We start from the raw sequence: 18,381 nt of genomic DNA, 5'->3' as shown, positions 1-18,381 counted from the left end.
TATTTGATTTAGAAAAGAGAAATAGAGTACATAATAATAAATAAGAAATAATTAAAAAATAGAGTAAAAATAAAGTAATATGTTATATTGTTTAGTTTAAGAAAAATTGATAAGAAATAGAGTCTAAAAATTAATATTATAAAGTTATTTGGTATAGATAAAATAGGAAAGAGAAAATTAAATAAAGATACAAAAACATCATTTTGTTTTTATGTGAGTAGTCCTTATAAGCAAAGAAAATCAATTATAAAAGACAAAAATTATTTTTTTTTCATAAAAAAAAATATTTAATCAAACTAATCAATTTTTGTTTTTCAAAATGAATATCAAATTGAGTGAAGTTGTAACATAAGTTTCAAAGCATCTTTAAAATGAATTATTGCCTCAAAATAATTGGTTTTATATTTATTCCAGAAATCAATTGGGTGTTACAGTACAATTAGAAAATCGATTTTTGTGAAAGCATAATAGATTTTTGAGGTTGACATAACTAATTTGAAGTTTTAGTGCAGCTGGAGAATCCATTTTTGGCATAGTAAAATTGATGTAAAGCCCCAAATGTAGATCTCAAAACCGAAATGGATCGAAAGCAAAGATAAAAATTTAAAAAGATGAAAAGACTAGAAATGAAGAATAACGCTACAATTCATGATGAATTGATGAGTTGAAAGGAGGATTCGCCGCTTGAATAAAGAAGTGCTCTCAAGTCTCAAGAACCAAGAGAGGTTCTCACACACCAAGTTTATAATTCTTTCAATAAAATGAGACTTAGTCTTTTCAAAGTTCAAGATAGACTATTTATACTATGGCCTAAAATTACTAAAACTCTCTCATGAAAGACTCAAACATACAAAAAGAGGTCAAGTAATACGGTCTACAAAGACCCAAATGCAAAATTACACATAATAACCTATTCTAAAATTTGGCTCAAATTTAGCCACTTCAAATCCCTTCCCTCTACTCTATATTCCCTATGTGTATTGAGCTTCCTCTTGAGTTACTCTTCAAGCTTAGGCCCTTTCACTTCAAACTCTTTCATTGGTGGACCTCCATCATTCCCTCCTTCTTGAAAAGAATCTATCCTTGGATTTGAATCAATTGTACCTACATCACAAAAAGATAAATAAATGACATTGAAAGTTTTACTTACACCATAATCAAGAGGCAAATCAATTTTATATGCATTGTCATTTATGCACTCCAAAACTTGAAAAGGGTCATCTCCTCTAGCTTGAAGTTTATATTTCCTTTAAGAAGGAAACTTGTTCTTCCTCGAGTGCACACAAACACTCAATCACTAGGCTTAAACACCATCTTCTTCCTCCCTTTGATGGCTTGTTTAACATATTGTTCCATCTTCCTTCTAATTTGAGCCTTCACTTGCTCATGCAAGTTCCTAATAAAAGAAGCTTTGAAAAATCCATCTTTATTCAACATAGAATCAATATTAGGCAAAGGAATCAAATCAAGAAGAGACAAAGGGTTAAAACCATAAACAACTTCAAAAGAAGAATGGTATAGTTGGTTACCTTATTGTATGCAAATTCCACATGGGGCAGCCAATCTTCAAAAGCTTTCAAATTACCTTTAATGAAGTGTCGTAGGATTTGAGAAAGAGTTTGATTTATCACTTCAGTTTGCCCATTGGTTTGAGGGTGACACATTGTCAAGAAAAGAACCTTGCCAAGCTTTCCCCACAAAGTCTTCCGAATAGGACTTAGGAACTTAAGAATCTTTATTTGACACAATATTTTTGGGTAGTCCATGTAGGCACACATCCTCTCTAACGAACGAGTCCTCTACCACACAAGCATCATCTACATTATGGCAAGGAATGAAGTAAGCCATCTTTGAGAACCACAACAAAAATAGAATCATTGCCTCTCTTGGACCTTGGAAAACCAAGGAGAAGTGGGGATACTCAAAGGGGTATAAAATCTATGCTTTCAGACCTTAAATTTAGCTTTATGACAAATAATGTATTTGGCACAATATTTATTAACATCATGTTTCATTTTTTGCCAAAAGAAATGCTCATGAAAAATGCATAAAGTCATGTCAACCCCAAAGTGACCTATTAATCCTCCCTCACAAGCTTCTCTAATCAATGACTCATGCAAATAACTCTTATGCATACACAACATGTTATATTTAAATAGAAAACCTCCATGCCTAAAGAATCCATTATGAGCAATTTTCTCACACAATTCAAAAAACCTAGAGAAGTCATCATCATAAGCACACAACCCTTTTTTGTGATCAAACCCAAGCATTTTAGTTTCAAGAATGGAAAGTAAAGAGTATCTCACTAATACAAAAGTTATCTTCCACAACATTAATTTGAAGATGGTGGAATGAAGACTGTTGTTATTATAATCACAGTCGTATTTTTGTAATTAATTGAAAATTTTCAAGGACGGTGTTCGTATGACCGTATTTGAAGTTCCTTCCCATTTAGATTTTCATTTCCTTTTCGCTCGTGCTTTCTCACTTTCTCTGCACAACTATCTCCTCTCACATTTCCCTTTCCCTCGTGCTTCCTCTCTTGTCGACGTGTCGAAGGCGGCAAAGTTCATGATGTTGAAGGTTGATGATTTGATGAACTAGGCTCGTCGTGGCTCCATCTGACCCATGACCTTCGGCCTCACATCCTGCACCGTCGAAATGATGCACATCGGCATCGCCCGCTACGATCTTGACCGCTTCGTCATTCTGATCATCGTCAGCACTCTCACCAACAAGATGGCTCCCGCTCTTCACAAGTATTCCCTCTATCCCTTTTCTAGGGTTTTTACTTCTCTATTTTTATTCCTTTCCTCCATAGATTCAAAATTACATGACTCAGTTGATGCACTAACATTTTGAAAAATGGATAATATAGCCTGCATATTTATAAACACATGATAAACAATTCGTTAATTTGGCATCAAAATCTGAATCTTGTTCTTGCTTGGGAAATCAATGTTTCTATGAAGATAAATAGGCCAAATAGTACTACTGATTATGAAGATAAAATTGTATTACAAAAAGATTATGATGAAGTTGGGCAAAACCGTCGGCTTGAGGTTCTGTTCTCTGCATGATATACATGCCTTTAATATCTATTTTTATGTTTTAACACATGTTTGACAAACAATTTTGTTTTTAGAGAGTTCCCCCTCCCTGTTTATGACAACCTAAAGCTTAGTTGGCAGGTTTTTGATAAACTGAATTTATTAGTATTTAATTGTAGACTTTAATTCTAATTGCTGTTTTTAAAAGCTCTATATTTCCTTAGTCAAAACCCTTTCTATAGAGCATAAGCCATAAAAAATGACTTGGTAATGAGTAAATAATTGGGATAATCTAAGATAAATTTTTGCATTTTAAAGTTTAAACTATTTTGCTTACGCAGGTGGAGGGAAGTGTTGTGCATATCATGAAAGCTTTAGCGAGCCATTCATCAGCAGCACAGAGTTTAATAGATGATGATTCACTTCAGTTGCTTTTTCAAATGGTTGCCAAGGGATCTTTGATTGTTTTCTCTCGTTATAAGGAAGGACTTGTTCCATTACACAACATACAACTTTGCAAACATGCTATGCAGGTAAACTGTGGTACATTTGTCTGCAGTGAAAGTAGTATTGAAAATGATGTAAATATTGCATATGATAATTAGCTTGAGCTGATATTATTCTTCTGATGGTTGAATATTTATATTTTTGCTGCTTATAATTCTAGATACTTGGTCTTCTTTTGGTAAATGACAATGGAAGCACAACCAAATATATCCACAAGCATCATTTGGTATGTAATTTAACTTTCAAATCTTAATACTTTTTGTTTGTCAAATAAGTTGTCTCACAAAATTGGTGTTGTATTTCTTGTTTATATATTATTATCAAGCAGTTTATGTTCATCTTTATCACTTTGATAGCATATGTCAATGTTCAACAACATCTATGGGCTCGTTTGAAATGATACACTATTATGTTATTTTGCCCTCAGGCTTTGGTTCAAGGGGTGGGTTGGTGTGGTTTTAGGATTTATTGTGACAAAAGGATCCCCTTTTGGTCTCTTCTATTTCAATCTCATGTAAAATGAATAGAAAAATAGTTTGTTATGCTTTCAGATGTTCAACTCTTTATGAGAAACAATATATTCTGTAATAGAAAAGCAAATTTGTTATTCAATGGCAAAATATTCATAAGGTCATGTCAGGCTCTTCCTTGCAAAGCTTTAAGGAAGTGCAAGGGAAAAAGAATCTTATAAACATTAGGCAGAGGTGCTAACAATTTAGCTTGGGGGAGAAACGGTAAAAAAAATATAGAGTAGTTGGATTTATAGAAATAGTCCATACTGGTCTTTATGACAATTGAATTATGGGTAAAGAAGAATGGCATGACAACTTGATTAGTGTGATTCATGCTACGACGTGTTTGTTTGTGTTAGTCCAGGCAATTGATTCTATTTTCTTGTGTGCTTAGTGTGTTATTTAGCGGCGAAACTCACAGGTTGGAAGCTTTGGGTTTTCTTAGCCCAGATTCAAACTATAATGGCTTGTGGGATGAGCGAAAAAAGTGAGATAAGTGAAGGAGGTGCAAATGATTCAATGGCTAGTGTGGGAGATGTGATATTTGTCAAGCTTTGCGGTAGCTCATGGTGGCCTGCACAGGTAAGTTAATTTTCATTCTTGCTGGTTTCTATGCCTGCACATGTTAACTAATTGATGTTTATTTTTTTTTTTTGTAAAAAAAATGATTGAATTTGTTGTAGTTTGTTGATGACAATAGTGTTAATAAGAGTGTTAAAACGAGCAAACTGACCAAACGATTTCCAGGAGACATCCTTGTTAGGCATTATGGAAGCTATACATCCTCTGTTAGAGCCTACTGTTGCACTTTGGTTCTGTTTTTTGAGTGACTTGTTTCAATGGCTGAAAAATTGGTTGATTCCCCTATGGTGAATGGCAAATATTACTTGGATTGATATACTACTATTGATGTCTGGTTTGTCAGTCAAGGTCTTTTTGAGCATCTCACTAACAAGGTAGAGGATATTATTGTTATTGAGAGAGATGAATGGAAACGAGTGAATTATCAACTTGTTATGATGTTTGGAAGAAAACTCAATATATTACTATAGTACAACTATTATCTCATTTTTATGAGGTTTGATTTTTGTTTCTTATGTAGTAACTTGAAAGATCAAGCTTCATTGATTTTTGTCTTGAAAATACATACATAGTAACTTTTATTTTTGCACGGTATAACTTTTATTTCAATTGAACTATTGAATTTTAAAGGGATATCAAGTGTGCTAATATACGAGAGTTGATGTAAGTGGGCAAGTCAAGCTTGCAGGTTTTGGGTTGGCAAAGGTAGCCTTTAATAGCACTGAATTTATCTTTTCAGAAAATTGTCATACACAATCCTAATGCTGGCTGCTTATAATTCATATTTTTTTTTTATGTATTTTACTTCTCAGGCAACGAAATTTAATGATGTTAAATCAAGCAAAGGATCTCCATACTAGATGTCCCCTAAGGTTTGTCATGCTCTTGTATCATTTGCTTGGAGTAATTCCTACAAAGGAATGAAATCATTTTTTTATATTTAAATAAAATTATATTTAAGGAATATGGAAAAATAAATTAAACCTTTGAAAAAAATTACTTTTAAAAATTTTGAATGTAATTTTGCAATAAGAGTTAAAATGCAAATAAAAAATCTTCAATTTACTTACAAATTAAAATTACAAATATTAGAAAAAGACTAACAAAAAGACTTGAAATGAGAAGCTAACTTTTTCTATTTGTCTTTTCTTTATATAAAGTAAAGATATGTGTGTTAGTCAATGGTTATAACTTATATGTCTTGCAAGTTCACTAATTCCACAGAAAAAAGGCAACTAATTCCCGTAAATGTACGTTCTTATGGTCAATTTTTTATTGTAACACCTTTTTAAAATATTGTAGGTTATATGATTTGAGATTAAGGTTTTCAACACTCTTTGTTTAATTAATATTTTTATATATGAAAACTCCTTTCTTTCTCAATTTTATGTTGTAATATAACAATTAAATAGATTTTTTAGACATGTTATCAAAACATTGAACAAGGTTGTTACTTGTTATTAGACAACCAAATATGAATATCAGCAACACAGTTTTGCATGAAAATTGAAAGATGTTTCATTTTGGGAGAGCTCACACTTGAAGGAATAACCAATCTATCATATTCCATACCTATGATTATGCAAGACATTTTGTTAGTGCTTCTACTCGTATTCTTGGGCATGAGGGCACACCTGAAGGAATAAAAAAAGGAATAACCAATATTCTGCTTATTCTTTGTAAGGATATGGTTACTGCATGGTTCTTGTTGCAAATCCAGTATTTTATTTCTCAAGGATAGCATCATGAGATGAGATTTAACTATTGAGTAGTATTTTTAACTATAAGATCTGCTTATTAATAGTTATAGACTTATGGCAGTAACCTCTGTGTACCTAAGTACCTAAGAAATTTGATCATTGATTCTCTTACTATGTGCAGGGTATTTGCTTTGATGCGATGGACATCAACAACTTTGCTATTTCATGATATTGGTTTGATGGATAAGCAGGTTAAAAAAAAGGGTTTGGTAAATTATTCAATTTGAATGGTTATCTGCTTTGAAATGTTTGAGTGAATCACTGAATTTCCATTTTCTAGCATTTTTTTTCTTCCATGTGATACCTTCCTTTTCAACATATGCATTCTCACATGCATACGTGCATGGATATGTTAAAGATGATAGGTTCCCTGGATCATTCTATTCACTAAACATAATTTTTTGTTTGCTTATGAATGATACTTTGCTTCTCAGGTACTTTGATACTTCATTCTAGACTCGTTGTAGTTTTTTTGCTTGTTCATTATTTATCTTTGCTTGGATGCTTGTTCATAAGTTAATGTGTGTGTGTGTATATATATATATATATATATATATATATATATATATATATATATATATATATATATATATATATATATATATATATATGCAAGCCCTAAAAATTTTGTGCTCATGATCTTGTCAAAGATAAAGTTAATTATTCTTATAGCAACTACTATATGCATGTCACATAGTTACTTTTTTTACAAAACATTAAAGTTAAGAATAAAATATTTGTAGACATAATTATTTAATCTCATTTTTACTTAAAGTAATTAGTTAGTCAAATCCAAATATTGAATGTCAAGATAGCTAATGCACCAAAATTACACAATGAAAAACAATGGAATGATTAAATTCGTGAAATAAAACATAGAGACCAAATTCAAGAAATGAGAAAATAGAGAATCAAAAGTCGAATTAAGCTAAATTTTAATTATTGAAGATTATTGATTTATTTATAAAATAACTAATTTGTTAATATTGAAAATTGATTGATTGATTTGTTATGTACAGGAGATTTGTCATAATTGGGGAGATGACATTGAAAGAGTGGACATATGATAACGTGGAATTATGTGATAAAAAATGGCAGGATTTAGCTCATACACTAAAATCCATCCATGCTCTGCAGTCCGTGATTATAGCTCTCTATTAAAGTTATGAAAAGAAAAAACAATGAATAATAAAAAATCAACATGTCTTGGCTATTGTCATCAATTAAACTAAATATTGTGGTAAAGAAAAAGTAAAACTTGATCCATCTTGTATGGATTGGTAGTCTTGATCTTGAATGATGTCAAATCTAGTATAGGTAAAAGGTAAAATGTAGTAGTGTGAAAAATATTATGAAATTATGTTGGACTTATTGTTTTAACCATTCTCCTATTAATTCTAATATTTGTCGCTAGTTTTTATATTTTTACAATAAACTTATATTAATTATTTATACTCTATACTAATTATTTATATTTATGCTATTGACAATTACTAATAATTTATATTTTTCTCGTACTATTTATTATTGCATGACTAAATTATTTACATTTCCATCACTGTCTATTTATTTTTTTTGTTAACTATCATTAGCCATTCCCTATTCTTAATGTTTTATTTTATGATTTTCTAACTATTTCCAACTATTTATACTCTCACCACTAACTTTCATTATTAATTAATTACATGTTGTTCATGTTTCATTGTCATTAATTTAATTTTTCAAAACTTTTTACTACTAACTACCTATTATTCATTCTGTGTAAAAATAAATACTTCATACTATTCATTTTGTCCATGTATTACATTTATAATGATATTTTATTATGAGTGCCCCTTGTTTGATATTTTTAGGCATATTTCATGTTATATCAAATGTTAATGTTTATGCATGTTCTGTTAAATATATGCATTGGATAATATTCTTATAGCAGTTAGTTGTCCTATGAAATGGATTTTGCTTGTTGATGTCTTTTAGGCATACAACATTTCAGATGCATGCTGAGGTTCAATTGCTTTCGCTAGTACTCCCCGTTCGTCAAGTAAGATTCATTAGGTTCTGTAAGCAGCATGTAGAAGGTGTATGGGCTGCGTTGATTTGCTGACCAAAAAAAAATGGGCTGAGTTGATGTTTCCATTGAGATACGTCACGCTGCTGCTAATGCACAACCATTCATGAGTTGTAGGAGGCTTCCTTTTGGTTGTATTGTGCAGGATATGCCGAATGGTTACTCCAAGGTAAGTATTGATCTAAGTTCTTTTTAAGACTTCTTTCTTTTCTTTTTAATTAATCTTTGTGTGACACTGTTTATTGTTGTTTGTAGTTTTCATATATTTTTTTTTCTTTTTTTTTTAAATTGAGGGTATCTTCTTGATTTTGATTAGAAATGGGGTGTGTTTTGTTATAGCTAGTACTATAGTTTTGCTAGAAGTTGCACTTGACTTCTAAGTTAACTTTGTTTTGACTGTTGCTATAAATAGAATAATGTTGAACTTTGCATGAGAAATCAATCTTTTATTTGAGGAGATGCTTGCTTAGTTAAATTGTATTATAATCTTCTAACTTCAGAGAAAGGGTCGCTTGCTGTTTGTATTTAATTTGTCCATTGCTACTCCTAGAGAATAGTGAATCTAGGCTTGTATAGTTTAGCAATAGTTTGAAACTTCGTTTTTGTTTAGCATCTTTTAATTTAGAATTTAAAAGTGCATGAAAATTTTAAATTTGGGATTTTTCCGTCCTTGTTGTATAAATAATACACTTGATGCTTCTATTCTTATCTCTTTTTATATAAAATCTAGCATTTTTTTTACTGCATACGAGACCATAATGACCTGGATCCAGTCATTTGCTTCTATAATATAATGCTGACAGATGTTGTGTTAATTCGTGCCCTTTAATATTCATATAGGTTAGGTAGGGATGATGACATGGTGGTTGTATTATCTCCACCACACAAAGTGGGTCCACAACATATTATGAAGTGGTTGTGGGTTTGGACATGTTGGTAGGTGAGGACTAGTGCCTTGATCAATTAGCACTTTGCAGCTTCATTGGCCCTTTAGGTAATGGTATAAAACTTACCTTAAATAATATGTTGTAATTGGATAATGGTATAAATTTTTTTAATGTATAGCATTTTTTTCTCATTTTTAAATGAGAAAATAAGTCATACACTCTAATATAAACAATTTTATATTCATATATTCATGGCAGGAGAAACATGTTGAAATTGACACAACACATGACTAGCAACTTTTGTTCCAGGGATTGTGCTTTGTTAGCTTGCAAGTGGGATAAACTTCACATTGGGACTCTTGGTGATGACAAGGAAAAATGTGGATGACCCTAGTGAGCCTCTTAGGATTGTGTTCAATGTTGCAACTTCTGTTTGGATGCCAGTGTCATGGCAAAGGTTGTTCGACTTTTTGCGTGATGAATGACTGAAAAGTGAGTGGGACATCTTGTCCAATGGTGGACCAATGCAGGAGATGGTACATATTGCCAAAGGTACTTGTTTTCCGAAGCTCTCTTAAGAAACTAACAAAAATAAGGGATTATTTCTCTAAAACAAGTCAATCACTTCATGACAAACTTGTTTTTCTTTTATAATCATTGATTTATATATATATATATATATATATATATATATATATATATATATATATATATATTATCTTCACTTTTTTGTTGTTAGCCTATGTTTATAAATAAGTTAAGTATATAAGTTGATTTTAGCTTATATGAAACGTTTAGTTCAATTTACCTTATTTTAAGTATATATAGAGAAGTTTATTCAAACAGGATCTTAATAGAAAGTGCTTTTCATATACATGTGTTGCAGTGTGTATTGCTTCACGACCTACTATTTTATGATTACTTAGGGCTAGGAGATGTTGCATGTGCTTTGGACCACTATAAGTGAAATTTGTAATTTATTTCTAATCAGGTCCATGGTGGTGTAAGATGTTCAATTTTTTAATGATAATATTTTAATTATTTAATTTTTTTTTAAAAAAAATACATTCTAAGATGATTCTTAGAAAAACTGTCTTAGAAGGGTATCCTTCTAAAACGGTTTTTGAGAAAACCGTCCTAGAATCCTCAAAATTTTTAACTTTTTTTTTCTTTTTAAAAAAGACATTCTAAGAATAATCGTCTTAGAATACATTTTTATGACAGTTGTTAGCTAAAAACCGTCTAAAACTGTCTTAGTTAAGACGGTTTTTAGCTAACAACCGTCTTAGAAAGATATCTTTTTTGAAGACGATTTTTTATGAAACCGTCGTTGAAAGTCTTTGACTTTTAATTTCATTGACTTCAAAGACGATTGAGAACCGTCTTTAAATATACATTACAACTGTCGTAGAAGAGATATTTTCCAGTAGTGTCTCCTTGAAAGAGCATCGATTACCACATTGGCATTACCTTGCTTATGCTTGATCACAAATGAAAATGTTTCTAAAAATTCCACCTTTTTGGCATGCCACTTGTTGAGTTTGCCTTGTTCCTTTAAATGCTTAAGAGATTCGTCATCACTGTGTATCACAAATTCCTTAGGTAAGAGATAATGTTGCCAAGTGTGCAAACCTTTCACAAGTGCATATAATTCCTTATCATATGTGGAATAATTCAAATGAACACCCTTCAACTATTCAATTTTCACTAAAATAAGCAATGGGATTTCCCTCCTGTAACAACACACCACCTATCCTTGCATTTGATGCATCACATTCAATTTCAAAAGATTTGGCAAAATTAGGCAAAACAAGAATATGTGCATTGGTCAATGTTTCCTTCAGATCATTAAAGGCTTTCTCTTGTGTACTCTCCCACTTGAACCCCACATTTTTCTTAACAATTTCATTTAAGGTAGAAGCTAGTGTGCTAAAGTCTTTCACAAAACACTTGTAGAAACTAGCTAACCCATGAAAACTTCTCACCTCATTCACATTCTTGGGCCAATCTCTAATAGCTCTCAGTTTTTCCTCATCAAGTTACACACCCTTAGAGCTCACAAAAAAAATCCTAGGAACACTACTTAGTTAGTGCAAAATGTGCATTTATCCCTATTTGAAAACAAACTCTCTTTCCTAAGGATTTCCAAAACACTTCCACTACAAAAAAACGTTTTTCCCACGGAATTTTTCCCACCGAATTAATTCCGTCGGAAATATTTGAATTTTGGACAGAATTTTTTCCATGGAATTCATTTCGTCGGAAGTATAACTTACCCAAGGAGATTCGTTTGTCGAAAATTTGATAGCTTTCCAGCAGATTATTTCAATGGAATATGCATCTGTCGGAATTTAAAAATTTTCCCAAACATAAAGACCCCAACCCTAATTGCCTCTCTTTCAATTTTCAATCTTATATCATTTCTTCCTCCCATGGCACCATCGCTCGCTCCCGTCGTGTCACCGACATTGCTGCGCCGCCACTGCGAACCCACACAAGGATTGTCACCCCCGCCGTCTTTCTTCACTGGGGCTGCAACATCATTGATTATGGGTCTCTACGCCCTTCACAAGGGATTGTCGCGCCTGCCAATAATACATGTAAGAATGCTTCAATTGATTGGGGCTTTTATTTGCCTCATAAATATGGTCCCTTGTTGTTGCTATGTTGATGTCTTCTGCAATGGCTAAAGTAGTGCTATGTATTTTCTTATTTTTTCGATTGTGCTCACTCGTGTATCTTTGTTTTCTTTTTTCTAATTTGGGTTTTCAGAACAACACATCCTAGGGTTCGTGGTCCCATTCTCTTTGTCCTTTGCCTTTGTATTCCCTCACAACAACGATCATTTGAAAGTTGAAGAGGTAAATGAATTTGGTCTCTTTCTTTTGTATCTCTGGTTTTGAACTTATCTAGATGAAATTGTAATTTTGATACTACAAGTAGCTAAGAAACCTGTATTAAGTTTTTTGTTTGAAATATTTGTTTGAAGCATAGATTATATATTGTAGTGATGAAAATAATGTACAAACATATATAATTATTGTAAATATTAATGAACATACGTAGTAAGCAGTGACTGTGCCAGCAAAGTTGCCGACAATGAGCTTGAGCTGCATATCAATCCTCCCAAATAGGTATTCTTTCTTTGATTTGAAGTCAGAGCCAAAGACTTTGTCTAGGGAAAGTGATAGAAGCTGGCCATCATTGAATATGTTAGCACGGTCGCCACCCCATGTTAGATCAAAGTCTTGGTAGAAGCTAGAAGCACAGATGCAACCATAGTGCTAACCAGTATCCCAACTAGCATAAGCACATAGAACCCATTGTTGTGAGCAGAACTAGGAGCCATTTTGGACACAAAAAAAGAGAGAAAGAGAAATTGTGCTTCTTGTGATGATGTGAGGGAATGTGTTCAAAAGAGGGGTATATATGTGTGTGTGTGTGTGTGTGAAAAAGAGAGAAATGGAAGATGGGATTTGGGTATGTGACTATGGTTGGACACGTGAAGGAGCAATAACTTGGGCTGGTGGGACCAAAAGCTGGTGCTAGCTTAGCAAGTTTTGAAAGCTGGAGCCTTTTTTGTTTGGGCATTGGTTATACTTAAATGGATTTTGTGATGTTTTTTGGGTTTGTGCACAGGATGCTATTCACTTATTCAGTAGTAGTATCTTTGTCCAGAGTCACAAGTCACATATTACGAGTTTCTTTTAATAATTAGATTATAAATTAATTATGTTTGATGAGTTGATTTTTCAATGATTGCTCCACACTTGCAAAATTTTCTAATTTTTGCTTAAAATTTTAAGCAATGAACATAGATAAATGTAGGGCTGACTCTGTGGATTGTATGTTCTTTTCTTTCCTGATGTGTGATGCTAAGTGTTCGATAAAAATACCGAAACTATAGATCAATTGGTGTGCTAAGCCAATGAATTAAATCAGAGTGTGATCTAGTTTGTATGTGTGGAATTGATCTCCGAAGCATTGTGACGATTCTTCTGATTTTTCCTCTTTCTTTTCCTTGTTGATCTGCTTAGAATATTGTATTGTACTTCTTTCTCAGAGATTTCTCTGTTGGATGAGGTTGTGTTCTTGTTTAAACGTTTTGGCTGCTATATTTGATATTTGGAAGCATTCTGTGCCAGATTTATAAGCATGCTTCTGTTTAATTTTTCGGAAATAGAAAGTATTTGAGGTTGTAGCGATTCTTTCATTGCTTGATGTTTGGTGGTAGGCTTAGTTGCTAATAGTTGAATAAATCTAGAATATTGTGCTGAGAAAAATAGCAGTTTTGGAGAAAAAAATAGTTTTGAAAATAAAAAACTGATTTTGGGTTCAAAAATATGGTTTGAATCTTGAATTAGTTTTAAAACCAGTTTCTAAACCAGTTTTGAGGTTTAGAAATTGGTTTATGGTTCAATAAAATTGATTCGGAATCAAGCTGGGTTTTGGAAACTAGTTTCAGACTGTTTCATGTAAACTTCAAAGACCAAACTGGTTTTGTAGAAAAATACAGTTTGGTTTTTAAAAACCAAGATGTTCTAATGGTTTGATTTGGTTTTGGTTTGGTTCTCCCAAAACTCCAAACCATACCTAGTAGGCACCAGCCAATTATGCAGGATTGAGTCCCACCAATAAAAACCTATAATTGAATGTGCATGAGATCGAGGTTCTTGATATAAACTTTTAAAGCCTGGTTGTTAAATTTCGCTTATTAAATTAGCATGTTAACTTAATTTATAACACGAAGCCAAATCCTCAAAGAAGTCCAGAACAGTATATATAATATTCTTATTATACCAAAGCTTATATAGTGATTCTTAATTATATTCAATCTTTTTTAGTGCCTGCATAAACTGATCATTATATTAATTGTTGATGCATATATAACTGTCTCCCAATACTGAAACTGAAAGCGACAATGGTAGAAAAGTTTGGAGCTTTTCTGTCATGAGCTCTGATTATTGGTCGTTTTCAGCTACTTGCAGAAATAAGATTTTTTCTTTCTATATTCGTTTGTGCTTGCCTCAACCACCTGCCGAAAATAATCATGTTTTCATACAAAACAAGACTCAACATCAAAATTCTCTATAAGTTGAAATAATATAGCAGTTATATACGCATTTAATTGTTAAGGCTTTGTTATCTAGGCTCTTGGCTTTGTTCTTCAGTCTCTAATAGATTAAACTTAATTTGATTTATGGAGCAATGCCTTCTCAAAGTGAACAACACTAGAAGAAAGAAGAGGAGAGTGGAGATGCACAAACACATAATTTCCCCAAAAGTCCTGTTTCACTATCTTATTACAACTAATTTTATTTTCTGTCACTTGTTTGTCTCACATGATTATGGTGCTTCTCAGATTTATGGCTAATTAAGAAAAGTCATACTTATACTGGGACAAAACCAAAAAAAAAAATTCCTTAAATTAACTAATAATTTTACTCTAAAAAAAGTCCTAAAATTAACTAATAATTTAACTAAAAATAGTCCTTAAATTAACTATCTTATTACAAATATTTTTACTCACTGTCACTTGTTTGTCTCACATGATTATGGTGCTTCTCAGATTTATGGCTAATTGAGAAAAGCCATGCTTATACCAGGACAAAACAAAAAAAAATATTTTAAATTAACTAATAATTTTACTCTAAAAAAAGTTCATAAATTAACTAATAATTTAACTAAAAAAAGTCCTTAAATTAATTATCTTATTACAAATAATTTTACTCTCTGCCACTTGTTTGTCTCACATGATTATGATGCTGATCAGATTTATGGCTAATTGAGAAAAGTCATGCTTATACCAGGACAAAACCAAAAAAAAGTCCTTAAATTAACTAATAGTTTTACTCTAAAAAAATCCTTAAATTAACTGATAATTTAACTAAAAAAAGTCCTTAAATTAATTATCTTATTATAAATAATTTTACTCTTTGCCACTTGTTTGTCTCACATGATTATGGTGCTTCTTAGATTTATGGCTAATTGAGAAAAGCCATGCTTATACCAAGACAAAACAAAAAAAAGTTCTTAAATTAACTAATAATTTAATTAAAAAGTCCTTAAATTAATTATCTTATTACAAATAATTTTACTCTCTGCCACTTGTTTATCTCATGATTATGGTGTTTATTAGATTTATGGCTAATTGAGAAAATCCATGCTTATACCAGGACAAAAAAGTCTTTAAATTAACTAATAATTTTATTCTAAAAAAGTCCTTAAATTAACTAATAATTTAACTGAAAAAAGTCCTTAAATTAACTATCTTATTATAAATAATTTTACTCTCTGTCACTTGTTTGTCTTACATGATTATTGCGTTTCTCAGATTTATGGCTAATTGTGAAAAGCCATGTTTATACTAGGACAAAACAAAAAAAGAGTCCATATTTTAATTAATTAATAGAATTATCGGTAACTTAAAATAATAATAATAGAAAATCCTTAAAAAATACTCCAGAATTTACTTATTTACAAGCTAGAATTGAATTTATTCCCGTCAAAAACAAAAGTTGCATTTGATACCCTGAATTTTAGAAGTATCAGATTTTAGTAAAAAAAAAAAAAACTTTGTTTGCTTCTACAGTTAAATATGAAGACGTGGTTGTCCAAGCCATCAATATTGAAGTGATATCATATATTTTTACAAAACTATCAAATTGAATTAAATAAATAAGAAAAATAGGATGCTTGAGTTAATCTTTCCTTAATTTCCTTTTAGTTGTGGATCTACTACTAATTTTACACATATATACGCACACTCTTATTATGTTTTAAAAAAGTATGTTAACAAGTTAAATTCAAGTTCAACTCAAATTTTTTTTAGTACTCCTTTATATTAATTAAAGTAGATGATCTGAGTTACTCAAATAAACTTCTATTTACCGCTTACCGTCATTAATTTACTCTAAAAAATAACAACATAATAATAAAAACTACTATTTTAGTAACATAAAACTACTATTTTATTATTATGTTATTAGTATATAGTAACAAAATAATAGTACTTGGAAAAATAATAACATAATAATACTTTTCAGTACTTCTATTTACCGCGGACCACAAGTATGTACCGCTAAGTGTTACAAATTATAATATAATCATTAGGACATTTAGAAACTAGATCAAAACTCAAGAGTTGAAGTATTTGGATGCTTAAAAACTACTATTCATTAGTGCAAATCATCATTGAAGTGTATCCTTCCATCCCTCTAATGTTAATTAACCACCACTAACTAGTTATTAATTAGAATAAAAGTGCAAATTTATTGGCTATAACTTATAAGGAGATGGTGAGTGGGAATCAACTTATGGCAACCAACTAGCAGAATCTCCAACCTTTTCTTGCCAAAAGTAATTAAAATGATGATGCCTTATTTGAAAAGTATTATTTTAATAAATGTGAGAATGTATACAGCACCTCAGAAGGGAGTTGATTTTAATGTGAATATGTATGGTTGAGGGAATTTAATTAGTGTCCACTTCTTTCTATATTCTATCTAATCAAAACAGAAAGCATGTTTTCTTTTGCTAACAAAATAATAACAAAATTTAATTAGTATCCTTTGGACTGATCAGGGTGAAAACATGCCGCATGTTTTCTTTTATGCACTATTAATACAATTTTTTGTTAGTTGAGATTGTGTTGGGTGATCGCTTCATTACTCACACGTATGCTAGTTGAGATTTTTTATTTTAATTGCTTGAAATTTTGTATTCTGAATGTGTTAAGTACATTTCTGATTGTGATTATGTTATTTATATTCCATGCTTTGTTCATTTAGAAACTCAAACTTATATGTATGTCATTTTATTCCCACCTAAAGTATGATCATAATTTTTGCTACTAAGATATAATAGAGATCACTCTAAGAGTATGCATGACTAAACATCAAGGTTCCTATTTTTTATTTATTAAATATGTAGAATATGAACAATATTCTTTGGAATCATCGTTGGATGTACGATAGATGCTATAGTGGTAGAAGCGGGTTGAAAGAGTCTTTTGTCAAAGGGGTTGAAGAGTTTGTAAGAAAAGTTAGTCAGCAAGATTGTTATGAAAATGATGGGGGGATAAGATGTCCTTGTGTTAAATGCGGTTGCACTAGGATTTTGGAGGATAGGGTTGTGAAGGTTCACCTTTATAAAAATGGATTCAAGCCTAATTATTGGATTTGGACTGATCATGGTGAAGACATGCCGCATGTTGATTTAAATGAGGGCAACAATTACATGGATGCTTCTACTAGTGCAGAATATGTGACTCAACATGAACAATTTATGTTAATGCAAGACATGGTGTGTGATGCTCTAAGACAACCTCAAACATTTGAAGCTCCAAACTCAAATAATATGGAAGAACCTCCAAATGAAGATACTCAAAGATTTTACAATTTATTGGTGGAGGCGAATGAATCATTGTACGAAGGGGCAACAGACTCAAAATTATTGATATTCGCGAGGCTTTTAGCTTGCAAGTCCAATTGGAATGTTCCTGACCAATGCTTGGAATTTATTTCAAAAATGCTTTTGGATGCAACACCTATAAAAGATGGCTTACCAAAAACTTTTTATGATGCGAAGAGGTTAATATCGAAGTTGGGATTGGAGGCTAAGAGGATTGACTGTTGTGTGGATGGGTGCATGTTGTATTATGACAATGATGTAGCATTAACCAAATGCAAATTTTGTAACAAGCCCAAGTATCATGCCAAGACTATTGGAACAAGCAACAGAAAACTAGTTCCAATAAAAGCGATGTTTTATTTGCCTATAACACCAAGGTTGCAGAGACTGTTTGCATCAATACAAATTGCTAGGCAAATGTCATGGCACTATGATAATAGAAGATCTTCAAGCATGTTACGTCATCCATCTGATGGTGAAGCGTGGAAGCACTTTGACCGGGTACATGCAGATTTTGCTATTGATTCACGAAATGTGCAACTCGGTTTATGCACAGATGGATTTAACCCATATATTCAAGCATCCTCTTCACCTTATTCT

General features: G+C 31.6%; 1 long non-coding RNA gene across 1 annotated transcript; it reads left to right on the top strand.

Annotated features, from left to right (window-relative positions):
• The first annotated feature begins 11,438 nt into the window (after nucleotides 1–11,438).
• Nucleotides 11,439–12,728, top strand: LOC114369798. Its single transcript, XR_003657719.1, has 2 exons — nucleotides 11,439–11,969; nucleotides 12,142–12,728. It is a non-coding gene; the product is annotated as an uncharacterized LOC114369798 (long non-coding RNA).
• Nucleotides 12,729–18,381: the final 5,653 nt, after the last annotated feature.

The sequence above is a fragment of the Glycine soja genome, chromosome 10 (genome assembly GCF_004193775.1).
Source record: "Glycine soja cultivar W05 chromosome 10, ASM419377v2, whole genome shotgun sequence".
Taxonomy (NCBI): Eukaryota; Viridiplantae; Streptophyta; class Magnoliopsida; order Fabales; family Fabaceae; genus Glycine; species Glycine soja.
The sequence above is the reverse complement of the archived record's forward strand: the minus strand, read 5'-3'. Positions and strand labels throughout refer to the sequence as shown.